General features: G+C 46.5%; 1 pseudogene; it reads left to right on the top strand.

The window, feature by feature from the left end:
• The first annotated feature begins 1,491 nt into the window (after positions 1-1,491).
• LOC111539583 lies at positions 1,492-1,994 on the top strand (annotated as a pseudogene).
• Positions 1,995-12,230: the final 10,236 nt, after the last annotated feature.

Genomic DNA, 12,230 nt, shown 5'->3' with positions numbered 1-12,230 from the left:
TGGCTTTCGGCTTTCTTTTGCATCCTCTGGCAGTCACAATGAATATAACTATCAAGTGCCAAGACAAGTCAATAGGGAAATTGTCTTGTCTTTTCAACAAAGGGTGCCAGGACAACTGGATGTCACCTGTGAAAGAATGAAGATGGACCCTACTTCACATCATCTATAAAAACTAACTCAAAAGGAATCAAAAGACATTTTGGAAGAGCTAAAAACTATAAGACTATTGGAAGAAAATATAGGGGTAAATCTTGGTGACCTTGGAGTAAGTAATGGTGTCTTAGATATGACACCAAAAGCACAAGCAATGAGAGAAAAAATAAGTTGGGCATCATCAAAATTAAAAACTTTCATGTTTCAAAGGACGCTATTATAAGAAAGTGAAAAGACAAAACACCGAATGGGAGAAAATATTTGTACACAGAAACTTGTACACAAATATGCACAGCAGCACTATTCATCATAGCCCACAGCGGTGCCAGGCACAGTGGCTCATGCCTGTAATCCCAGCGCTTTGGGAGGCCGAGGCGGGTGAATCACGAGGTCAGGAGTTCCAGACCAGCCTGGCCAACATGATGAAACCCGTTCTCTACTAAAAATACAAAAAAAATTAGCTGGGTATGGTGGCACGTGCCTATAATCCCAGCTACTTGGGAGGCTGAGGCAGGAGACTTGCTTGAATCTGTGGGGCGGTGGTTGCAGTGAGCCAAGATCATGCCACTGCACTCCAGCCCAGGCGACAGAGTGACACTCCATCTCAAAAAAAAAAAAAAAAAAAAAAAGCCTAAAGTGGAAACAAACCAATTGTCCATCAGTGATGAATAGATGAACAGAAGGGGTGCTACCCGTACAGTGGGATGCTGTTCAGCCATAAGAAAGGAAAGAAGTACTGCCCCATGTTCCAACTTGGATGAACCTAGAAAACGTTACGCTGAGCCCAAGAAGCCAGACACGGAGGCCGCATTTTGCATGACTGCATTATACGAAATGTGCAGAATAGACAGTCAAATCCACAGACAGAAGGTGGCTGGGGGAAGAGGGAAGGGAAAGGACTGCTAATGGATATGGGGTTTCTTTGGAGGCTGATGAAAGTTTTCTGGAACTAGATAAAGGTGATAGTTGTATAATCACAGGAATACAGTAAAAATTGCTGAATTGTGCACTAACGGTATGGGGAATGTATTGCCAAAAAAAAAAAGTAGGGGGGCTCAACCAGCTGACAACAGCATGGTCGTGGCTCAGACTTTTTCACTAGGGACCCTCCATGAGCCTGCAGGTACCCAGAGAGAACCCCAGCTCTGTCCTCAAGGGTTGGCTGAGGGCTTCCTGGAGGAGGAGTTTTGGCTCAATGCTGAGCTGAGCCAACTGCAGTTTTTGGCGTCTGCAGGCCTCATTCACCATCCCGTGGAGTATTGTATAAGAGCCACATCACAACTTTGCGACTCGCTGCTGCCAGGGCCCAAGGAAGTGCTCTTCCTGGGCACGAACCCAGGACCTTTTAGCACGGCCCAGACATGAGTGCCCTTTGAGGAAGTGAACATGGTCTGGGACTGGCTGGGCATTGGAGGGCCTGTGCTAACACCTCCCCAAGAGCACCCTAAGCAGTCGGTGCTGGGACTGGGGTGCTCAGTCAGAGGTGAGTGTGGTGCCCGACTCTGGGGCTTTTCCCTGGAACCTCTGTGGAGAGCCTGAGGTCTTCTCCTGTCACTGCTTTGTCCACAAGCTGTGTTCTCTGCTACTCCTGGCTCCCAGAGAGCACAACCTCACTCCTGCTGAGCTGCCTGCTAAGCAGCGCGAACAGCTTCTTGGGATCTTAGTGCAGCCCTCTGCCAGCAGGTGTGGTGGCTGGGGGTGCGGCTGGGGTGGGAGAGGCGCGGCTGGTGCAGCAGTGGGTGCGAATGGCTCTGGCAGGCCTGATGCCAGAGGTCCAGGTGGAGGGGCTCTTGCATCTCTCTCCCCATAACCCACAGGCCAACAGAGCTAATAGGCAGTGACCAAGTGAGCTGACCAAGTGAGTTGGGGCTGCTGCCACGGTTATGGAAATGAGTGCCCGTGGGGCCTGGCATGGGCCACATTCAAGGCCTCCAAGTCACTCTTGGGCAAGCAGATAACAACACACCCTGGACTGAAGCCCGAGGTCCTCCTGGGCTCCCTGGTTGCCGGGAAACATACCCTTCGATCTGTTGAACTGTCTTCCAACCTGCTGTGGCAGTTTTGATCCCAATCCTGTTCAGCCTGCCGAGTCCTGCTTTCCTCACCTTCCCTGAGCGTTGCCCTTTCTGTGGGAGGGAATCAGCAGAAGGTGCGCTGTTGCACTTCAGATGCTTCTACCTCATCATTTCCTTGGAAGTCTCTATTCAATGGGGAGCTCCCTGGACTGACTGCTAAGGTCCCATTTGCATTTTCGCAGGAAATACCTTGTCAGGAACTACCCATTCTTATAAAACAGCTGCCCTCAGCTGACCTTTCCTGGGCCAGGACAAAGCATGGCACAAGAAATTCAGAGTGACCTTCTCGTGAGAGGCTGAGGCTGGCTCAAAGAATTCAGTGTGGCAGTGAGAAAGTCAGAAGACCTGGATTTTCATCCCAGCTTTGTGACTTGTGAGCTTTATGATGGTCAAATTGATGGAGCCTGGGCCTCAGGCTGCTCCTCTGTAAAAGTGGGCTGCCTCCCTCATGGGGTTTGTGTGAAGGTAATGGAGACAACACTTGAAAGTGTCTTGGCCGGGCGCGGTGGCTCATGCCTGTAATCCCAGCACTTTGGGAGGCCAAGGCAGGTGGATCATGAGGTCAGGAGATAGAGACCATCGTGGCCAACGTGGTGAAACCCCATCTCTACTAAAATACACACACAAAAAATTAGCCGGGCTTGGTGGTGTGTGCCTGTAGTCCCAGCTACTTGGGAGGCTGAGGCAGGGTAATTGCTTGAACCTAGGAGGCGGAGGTTGCAGTGAGCTGAGATCGCGCCACTGCACTTCAGCCTGGCAATAGAGCGAGACTCTCAAAAAAAAAAAAAAAAAAAAAAATTGTCTTGCATAGGCCTGGCTTGTGGCTTTGCTTTCTTGCTTTCTTACCTTGGGGTTGGGGAGTCACCGCACTGTGCTGCGAGGGAAGCCCCTCTCCATTCAGAAGACCCTGTTAGGGAGGAGTCTGGGCTCCCACCTGTGGCCAAGATGAGGGGCAAATTCTTTCCCTGTCAGAGATGGACCAGTGAATTTAAGACAAACCCAGCCTGTGATTTTTCCAGTCTAAGCATTAAAAGCTCCTAAACCTAGCCAGATGTGGTGGCTCACGCTCATAATTCCAGCGCTGTAGGAGGCTGAGGTGGGTGGATCACTTGAGGTCAGGAGTTGGAGACCAGCCTGGACAGCATGGTGAAACCTCATCTCCACTAAAAATAGAAAAATTAGCTGGGTGTGGTGGCTGGTGCCTGTAATCCCAGCTGCTCAGGAGGCTGAGGCAGGAGAATCACTTGAACCTGGGAGGGGGAGGTTGCAGTGAGCTGAGACTACACCACTGCACTCCAGCCTGGGCATCAGAGTGAGACTGCATCTCAAAAAAAATTAAATAAAATAAAAGCTCTTAAACTCTTAAAAAAAAAAAAAAAAAAAAAAAAAAAAGCTATAAAGCACTTCCCCTGTCTCTGTGCCACCTGGGGTGAGGTGGGAGCTTAATGGACCCTGTAGATCATATACATTTGAATCTCAGGCCTAGATAAAGGCAGAGCCCTCATGAATGATCAGGGGAGATTTGTTTTCTATCTAGAGCCCTGGACAAGCTAGATAAGCTATTTCATTATCTCTCTTTGCAAGTGAGCAGATTGTTTTTTCTGTCACCTTTTTCTCTAGAGTGGGAGCCTCAGAAGGTCTTGGCTCTATGCAGGATTCTGACACAGCTCCGACGCATGCGTGCCCTAGGCCCAGGCCTCAGCTCTTGTCCCTGTTGGTGGCCATTACATCCAAAGCTTCTTGGGTATCAAGATTGGCACCTCTCCCCTTCCACCTCCCCTTCATCCAGTGCAGCTGCCCCAGGATCTCCTAATTCTTTGGTTTCAGTTTGCTCTGCTTTCCTTTCGGCTGCAGGATTTCCCTTTCTTTAGCAAAGCTCAGTGCGTTTGAAAGCCTGTTCGTTATCTTTTCTCTACCACTTCTAGGTGTTTTTAGAGCAGAAAGATTTCTACATTTCCTAGTCTGCCGTACTACCAAAAATGTAATCTCTGTGATACAATTTCTTTCCATTAAACTAGCAAAAATTTAGCAGGGGCAGGGCCAAATTTTTAAGGGTGAAGGAAGAGTTCACATTCTCCTGATGGGAATCTCAATTGCTACTCAACTCCCGACAGTATTTTGCAATCAAAAATATGAAAAAATGATGCATGTCTTTTGTCCTGGCAATTTCCATTTCTAGGAAGTTATTCTATTAAATCAGCATGGATGTGTGCAAAGTTTCAAGTTCAGGATGTTTGTCATAGTTGAATCCAGCCTCAGCATTTCCAAAAAGCATACATTGTTTAAATATTCCAGTTGGGGAAACAAAAAGGAAAAAACAAGAAGGAAGGGGAAGCGCTTGTATCAGGAAAAGAAAAACTTTCTGAGAAACCTTCAGCAAATGAATGCCTAGGACTCTGGGTTCAGATCACGTCTCTTGGCCATCCCTAGCTATGAGGGAATCTTGGAAAATCAGAATTTCGGGGGGGTACAACTGAGGTTTTGTTAGTAAGGAAGAAGGGAGGAATGGATACCGTAGTGTAAGTACGTATATAAGTATATGTGTGTGTGTATTAGGGTTCTCTAGAGGGATAGAACTAATAGGATAGATGAATATATGAAGAAGAGTGTATTAAGGAGTTATTGACTCACACGATCACAAGGTGAGGTCCCACAATAGGCCATCTGCAAGGCAAGGAGCAAGGAAGCCAGTCTGAATCCTAAAGCTGGAGAACTGGGGTCCGATGTTCAGGGACAGGAAGTATCCAGCATGGGAGAAAGATGGAGGCCAGAAGACTAAACCAGTTTAGCCTTTCCATGTTCTTCTGCCTGCTTTTATTCTGGCCACGCTGGCAGTTGATTAGATGGTACCCACCTAGATTGAGGGTGGGTCTGCCTCTTCCAGTCCCCTGACTCAAATGTTAATCTCCTTTGGCAACACCCTCACAGACACACCCAGGAACAAAACTTTGCATCCTTCAATCCAATCAAGTAGACACTCAATGCTAACCATCACAGTATGTATGTGTGTATACACGTAAATATGTATGTATGTATGTATCTATGCATCTATCTATTGATTGATATGCTTCTAGAAGGGTAGACATCAGATTCTTTTGATGTTTATTCCTAGTTGAAAGAATTTTAAAGGTAATTTTTACAATCTTGTTTTTGCATATTTGATATAATATAGCTGTATTATATTTATTTTTAAAATCAATATTTTAAAATTTCAAATATTTTAAAATACATATTAATAAGGTAAAATACAATATTATAATACAGCTGTATTATATTTATTTTTAAAAAGTCACTGAAGAGCCTGGGGTGGTGGCTCACGCCTCTAATCTTAGCACTTTGGGAGGTCAAGGTGGGTGAATTGCTTGAGCCCAGGAGTTCAAGATCAGCCTGGGCAACATGGTGAAACCCTTTCTCTCCAAAAAATACAAAAAAAGATATCTGGGTGTGGTGGTGCACGCTTGTGATCCCAGCTACTTGGGAGACTGAGGTGGGACGATCACTTGAGCCCAGGAAGCAGAGGTTTCAGTGAACCAAGATTGCACCACTGCACTCTAGCCTGTGTGACAGGGTGAGACTCTGTCTCAGAGAAAAAAAAAAGTCAAGAAAGGTTATAGTTGTTAAGGATGGGGTGGCACATGATGGGGATAGGAACGCAGCCAGGTGTGGTGCCAGAGAACAGTGAGAAGCAGAGAACCACAATATCTCAGGAGCGTGGGATAAGGATACAGCAGCTGCCAGGGTGGGGCACTCTGACTGTTCTAAATGGATTGTTATGTCCTTGGTTTTTAATTTAGGGGGGTCAAAATGTTGCCTGTTGTCTTGCATGTGCTGCCTACAACCCATCTGGAATATAGAGGGCAGAAGGGGGGACTCTGCAGCCCCTCCAGACATCCCTGCTATGAAGGTGGGATATCTTGATTGTGTGTGGATTTTGTTATCACCCAGATGGCTGCTTGCCATTGTGTCTGACTTCTTTCAGCTCTTTAATTGATTAAAATGTTCGAAGACCTCCTTCATGCTGTGTGCAGCCTCAGAAAACAGATCAGACTCGTCCTCCCCAAGAGGAGTAGGCCACAGAGTTATTACCATGGAAGCAGCGGCTGGGTCTTGAGGATCCCGCCACAAAAGGGCAAACACAATGTGTTGGGAATGTCGGAGAACCACAGTTTTCCCTTTACCAGGAATCATGCCGATGATGGTGGCTGCCATTTATTGAGTGTTTATAGTGAGTATTTTCTCATTTAATACTTCAAACCACTTCACAAGATAGATTCTCATTTTATAACTAAGAAAACAAAGGCTTGGACAGGTTAAGTAACTTGTCTAAGATCACACAGCCAGGACAGTGGGAAAGAGGTAACTGTGCGCTGTCTGGTTTTGAGTCTATGTTTGTAACTAGTAGTTATTCTACTCAGGGTGACCAGCAATCCTGCTTTACTTTGGACTGCCTGGTTCTAGCACTTGAAGTCCCACATTCTGAGAGACTCCTCAGTTCCAGGCAAACCCGGATGGCTGGATTTGCTTCCTTGGCAGTGACAGTCCTCTTTCCACTGAGTGCTCAGGGGTCCGTGTGTTCTTCACACCTGGGTGGTCACCTGGGTGCGAATGAGGCTGGGTATTTTCCATAGTGCCCCCAGGCAACAACAGGCACATAATTGGTACCAAAGGAAAAAAAATCCTAATGGAATTTATGAGCGAATAAATGACTAATGTCACCTACAGCAACTACTTTTAGATTATCTATTATGAGTCAGGCACTGTCAGGTGCTGTGGGAAATAAGTAAGTGAGTTTTAGCTAAATAACTGAGTAATGTGAGTAACTGAATTGCACTCCAAGGTAGAGACTTGCGCTGTTGGCGGTGTCAACAAAGATTAATTAAGGGATATTGCTTCATAGGCTTGATGGCTTTAATAACCCACAGCAGTAATGCCACTCTGCTTTGGTGGATCCTGGAGTTGATAAGCCTTATCCCTCACACAATCTAATCTAATTCTTCTGCCTCCCAGCAGATGTGTGAGATATTCAACGCCACGTCACAGGCAGGCAGAGTGAGTCAGAAAGGACCACAAGCTTGTGATCTAAAGCCGTGATTGCACAGTGGTGACCCTCAGGCCACCTCCAGGCCACTGTTATGTTTTGTGGTCTATATCATTTTTTTAAACAAAATTGAATTGGTGACTCACACCTGCGATCCCAGCACTTTGGGAGGCTGAGCCCAGGAGTTCAAGACTAGCCTGGGCAACATAGCAAGACTTGGTCTCTACAAAAAAAAAAAAAAAAAGTAGCCGGGTGTGGTGATGCACACCTGTGGCCCTAGCTACCTGGGAGCCGAGGTGGAAGAATCACTTGAGCTGGGGCAGTTGAGGCTGCAGAGAGCCAAGATTATGCCACTGCACTCCAGTCTGGGCAACAGAGAGAGACCCTGCCTCAAAAAAAAAAAAAAAAAAAAAAAAAAAAAAAAAAAATTGAATTGCATGACAATATTTAAAGACTGGAAGATTTTGCATAAAAATCTGAATTTCTAGTCCTTCTTGACAAAATGGAAGATATGACAGTCCTGTGTTCTCGATCATGGCTGTCACTTGGGATGAGGCATTGACCCTTCAGTTTTCTCATTTCCAGGACTGTCCTGGCCTGTGTTACCTGAGGCACCAAAATAAAGAGACCAGAAGGTAAAGAAAGTATCTCCAGTGGAAGAAGGCATGTGACTATAGCAGCCTCAGGGACTTCAACAGTTGTCCCATGTTCCAAAGGATCAAGAACACAGCTGTGAGGAAAATCCACCTCTGCCAAGGCCAGAAGCAGATCCCTTTCTCCTTCAGGAATCTAGATGCTGTCCCTGACTTCTCCTGCGGCATCATCTTTGTTCTCCTCCCATTTAGTCGGTCAAGTCACAAAACAAACTTTTGTTTTTTTTCCGATTAACCATTTCCTTTAGTGGCAACTCCACTCTTACAGGTGTTCAGGTCAAACATGTTGGAGTCATTCTTGACTCTCTCATACCCCACCTCACTGCCTGTTTCTGCCATCCTGGTGCAGACTACCCTCAGCTCTTGCTTGGGACACCATGGGAGCATCCTGATTGCTCCTCTTGCTTCCACCCTCACCCTGCTGCTGCCTATTCCCAGTGCTTCCGGGGAGGGATCCTGTCAAAACATAAATGAGATAGCCAGGCATGGTGGTTCACACCTGTAATCCCAGGGCTTTGGGATGGTGAGGAGGGAGAATCTCCTGAGCCCAGCAGTTCAAGACTGAAGTGCCCCATAATCGTGCCTGTGAATAGTTACTGTATTCTAGCCAGGGCAACATAGCAAGACCCTGTCTCTACAATTTAAAAAATATATACATTAGCTGATGTACACCTGTAGGCTGAGGTGGGAAGATCACTTGAACCAGGAGTTCGAGGTTATAGTGAGCTGTGATTGCACCACTGCATTCCAGTCTGGGCAACAGAGCAAGACCCTGTCTCTGAATACATGGCCTGGTGCAGTGGTTCATGCCTGTAATCCCAGCATGAGCTCAGTATATATTTAAATACACACACATACACACACATACACACACACACACATATGGCCTGGTGCAGTGGCTCATGCCTATAATCCCAGCATGAGCTCAGTATATATTTAAATACATGCGTGCACACGCACACACACACACACACACATCTACAGTAAGTAGTTCAAGCCTGTAATCCCAGCACTTTGAGAGACCAAGGCAGGAAGATCACTTGAGACCAGGCATTCAAGACCAGTCTGGGCAACATAGTGGGACCTCATTTCTACAAAAAATAAAATAAAAATTAGCTGAGTGTGGTGACACACACCTGTAGTCTCAGCTGTTCTGGGGGATGAGGCAGGAGAATTGCTTGAAATTGGGAGGTTGAGGCTACTGTGAGCCTTGATTGCACCACCACACTTCAGCCTGGGCAACAGAGTGAGACTCTGTCTCAAATAAATAAATGATATCTATCTGTATTATATATATATAATATCTATCTGTCTATCTATCTATCTGACCATGCTCCTCTGATCAGCTCAAACCCGCTGCAGTTTGCCATGTCACACAGAGTCACTCCCTTATCCTCACTGTGGCCCCTTCCATTCTACACCCTCATTGGGCTCCAGCCACACTGGCCTCTAGTCCTGCTCTATGGATCTCTGAATACCACAAGCATACTACTGCCTAGGGTCTCTGTACCTGCTGGAGGTTCCAGTTATCTAAGGCTGCATAACAGATCACCCCAACATTTAGTGACTTTAAACAATAAGAATCATCTATGATCTCTCATGGTTTCTGTGGGATGGGAATCCAGAATCAGCTAGGTAGGGTGGTCCTGGCTCATGGCCTTTCATGAGGTTGCAGACAGATGTTAGCAGCAGCCAAGTCATCTGAGGCTTGGCTAGGAGGGGGACTCTACTTCTGAGGGGACCCCCTCATGTGGCTGGCAAGTTAGTGCTGGCTGTTGGCCAGCGCCCCAGTTCCTAGGCATGCGGAGCTCTCCGTGGGTTTGCAGTAGGATGTCTTGAGGGCATGACGGTTGGATTTCCTCAGAGTGAAAGTGTCCAGGGAGTCAGGTGGATGCTGTAATGCCTTTCATGACTTAGCCTCCAAGGTCACACACCATCACTCCTGATTCATTTGATTGGTCACACAGAGCTACCCTGATTCAGAGGGGGAAGTGCCACACGAGGGTGCAAATAACGGGAGGTGGGGATCGCTGGGGGCATCCTGGAGGTTGCAACCATGCAGGTCTCTGCCTGCGATGTCCTTCCCTCAGCAACTGCAAGGCTGACCCGTGATTCCTTAAGATTCCTGCTCTAATATTCCTTATCAGAGAGGCCTCACAGCCTACCCCTTGTAACATAACTTTCCTACCTTCCTGATATTCCTATCCTGCTTTTCTTTTCTTCACAGCACTTACACCTGCAGTGCTGTCTATTTCCTTGTTTATTGTCTGTCTCCCTCCAGTAGATGAATCCTCAGCATTTAGACCAGTGCCTGGTACAAAGGCTCTCAATATTTTTCACACGAATGAACAGCTTATATGCATTAAATGTTACGAATGAATGAAATCTTACCTCTTTGAATAGACTTCATCACGTGCTATCAAGGGCACATACTAATGACACAATTTATCACTGTTGATGTTGACCTTGACCTGGCGGAAGTGGAATTTGTCAGGTTTCTCCACTATAAAGTTACTGGGGTTTCATTCTGTATTGTTTGGAAGGAAGTCACTATGTGTAGCTCACACTTAACGAGTGGGAATTATGAGGACTGGGAATCTACATAATTTATTTGGAATTCTTCTGCACAGGAAATTTATCTCTTTTCCCTCATTTATTAACTTAGGCAATCATTTATTTATATTAGCATGGATTCCTGGATATTTATTTTATACTTTGCATTATAATCCAATCCTACTTTATTTTATTGTTCAAGTTGTTCCAGCTTTGGTCATTGGACGCTCTTGCAGTTGGCTCCTATGCTCCTTGGACGTATTCCCATCTGTGTGTGTGTGTGCGTATGTGTGTGTGTATTTGTAGCACTTCCTTACTTTCTGGCACTACAAGATGCACCAGGCTCATTTTGGTGTGTATTTCCTTCATTTCCTGCCCCAGGAGGCAGGAATGCCCCTAACGTTTCTAAGGAGCCTTGGTTCCTTTTATTGAGAATGGTGTTAGAAACCAAGTTATGTAAATATGCTTCTAATTCTTCTACGTCTCACCATGTCCTCAGGCACTGCCCTAGTCTAGGCTGTCTCTTCTCTTTGTGGCAACCTGCCAACCATCCACAAAACATACTGCCCCTACGTTTCCTCTACTCCTTTCTCCCCATCCTTTCTTCTTTTAGGCAGAGGCATCATTCTTAGTGATACATCGGCTCATGTTAGCCTTTCAATGGACACCATTGTTCTCAGGGTGAAGTTCTCCTGTGGATGGTGTAAAACGTTCTTCTTGAACTGGACCTGCCTACCCCTCCGGCCTTACCTGTTCCATAAACCCAGCCTGGAGGCTGAGCTCTAGCCACGTTGAACTACTTTCCTTTATTTCTGTGTCTTTAAAGTGTCCATACAGAACTTTCCACTGCTGAGAAATAAGCTCTAAGCCTAATGACTGTTACCACGTTAAAATGTCTTCTTGCCAGGCGTGGTGGCTCACGCCTGTAATCCCAGAACCTTGGGAGGCCCAGGCGGGCAGATCATGAGGTCAGGAGTTTGAGACTAGCCTGACCAACATGGTGAAACCCCTCTACTGCCTACAGGAACAATTTCAGCTCTTCACCTTGGCGTGCAAGAACCTTCACAATGTGTCACCTTCCCCATCTCCTGCTCTCTCCCATCCTCAGGCCAACCCCTTCAGTAAACCTCGGTGTGACTCTACTGAAAATACAAAAATTAGCCAGGTGTGGTGGTGCGCACCTGTAATGCCAGCTACTCAAGGAGGCTGAGGCAGGAGAATTGCTTGAACCCAGGAGGTGGAGGTTGCAGTGAGCCAAGATCATGCCACTGTACTCTAGCCTGGGCAACAAAGCGAAACCCCATCCTAAAGAATAAAATAAAATGTCTTCTCTCCCTTCTTGTTTGGGTTGAACAAGAGGCAATCATTTATTTAAAGGCCCCCTGTGATATGAAAATTAAATATTGGTCTCCCACCACCCAGTTTCTGGCACACAGCTCCTAAATCCCTCGGAATTTCTTAGGTGATAGGAAGTCTTTTGTTCTAATGAGGCCACTCCTGATATCTACAGAGTTCAAGAGGGGCAGTTAACAGAGGACCAAGGCATGATTAAAGAGTGGAACTTTCAGCCCCACCCCGGACCTCTAGGGAGGGGAGAGAGACTGGGGATAAACTTAATCACCAAAGGCCAAATGATTTCGTTAATCATGTCTGCAGAAAGAAACTTCCATAAACCCCCTAAACGATGGGGTTCAGAGAGCTTTCAGGTTGGTGAATACATGGAGCTGCTGGGAGGGCTTGGGACACCTGGAGAGGGCG

The sequence above is a fragment of the Piliocolobus tephrosceles genome, chromosome 18 (genome assembly GCF_002776525.5).
Source record: "Piliocolobus tephrosceles isolate RC106 chromosome 18, ASM277652v3, whole genome shotgun sequence".
NCBI lineage: Eukaryota > Metazoa > Chordata > Mammalia > Primates > Cercopithecidae > Piliocolobus > Piliocolobus tephrosceles.
Note: the sequence above shows the minus strand (reverse complement) of the source record. Positions and strands in the feature narration are given on the sequence as shown.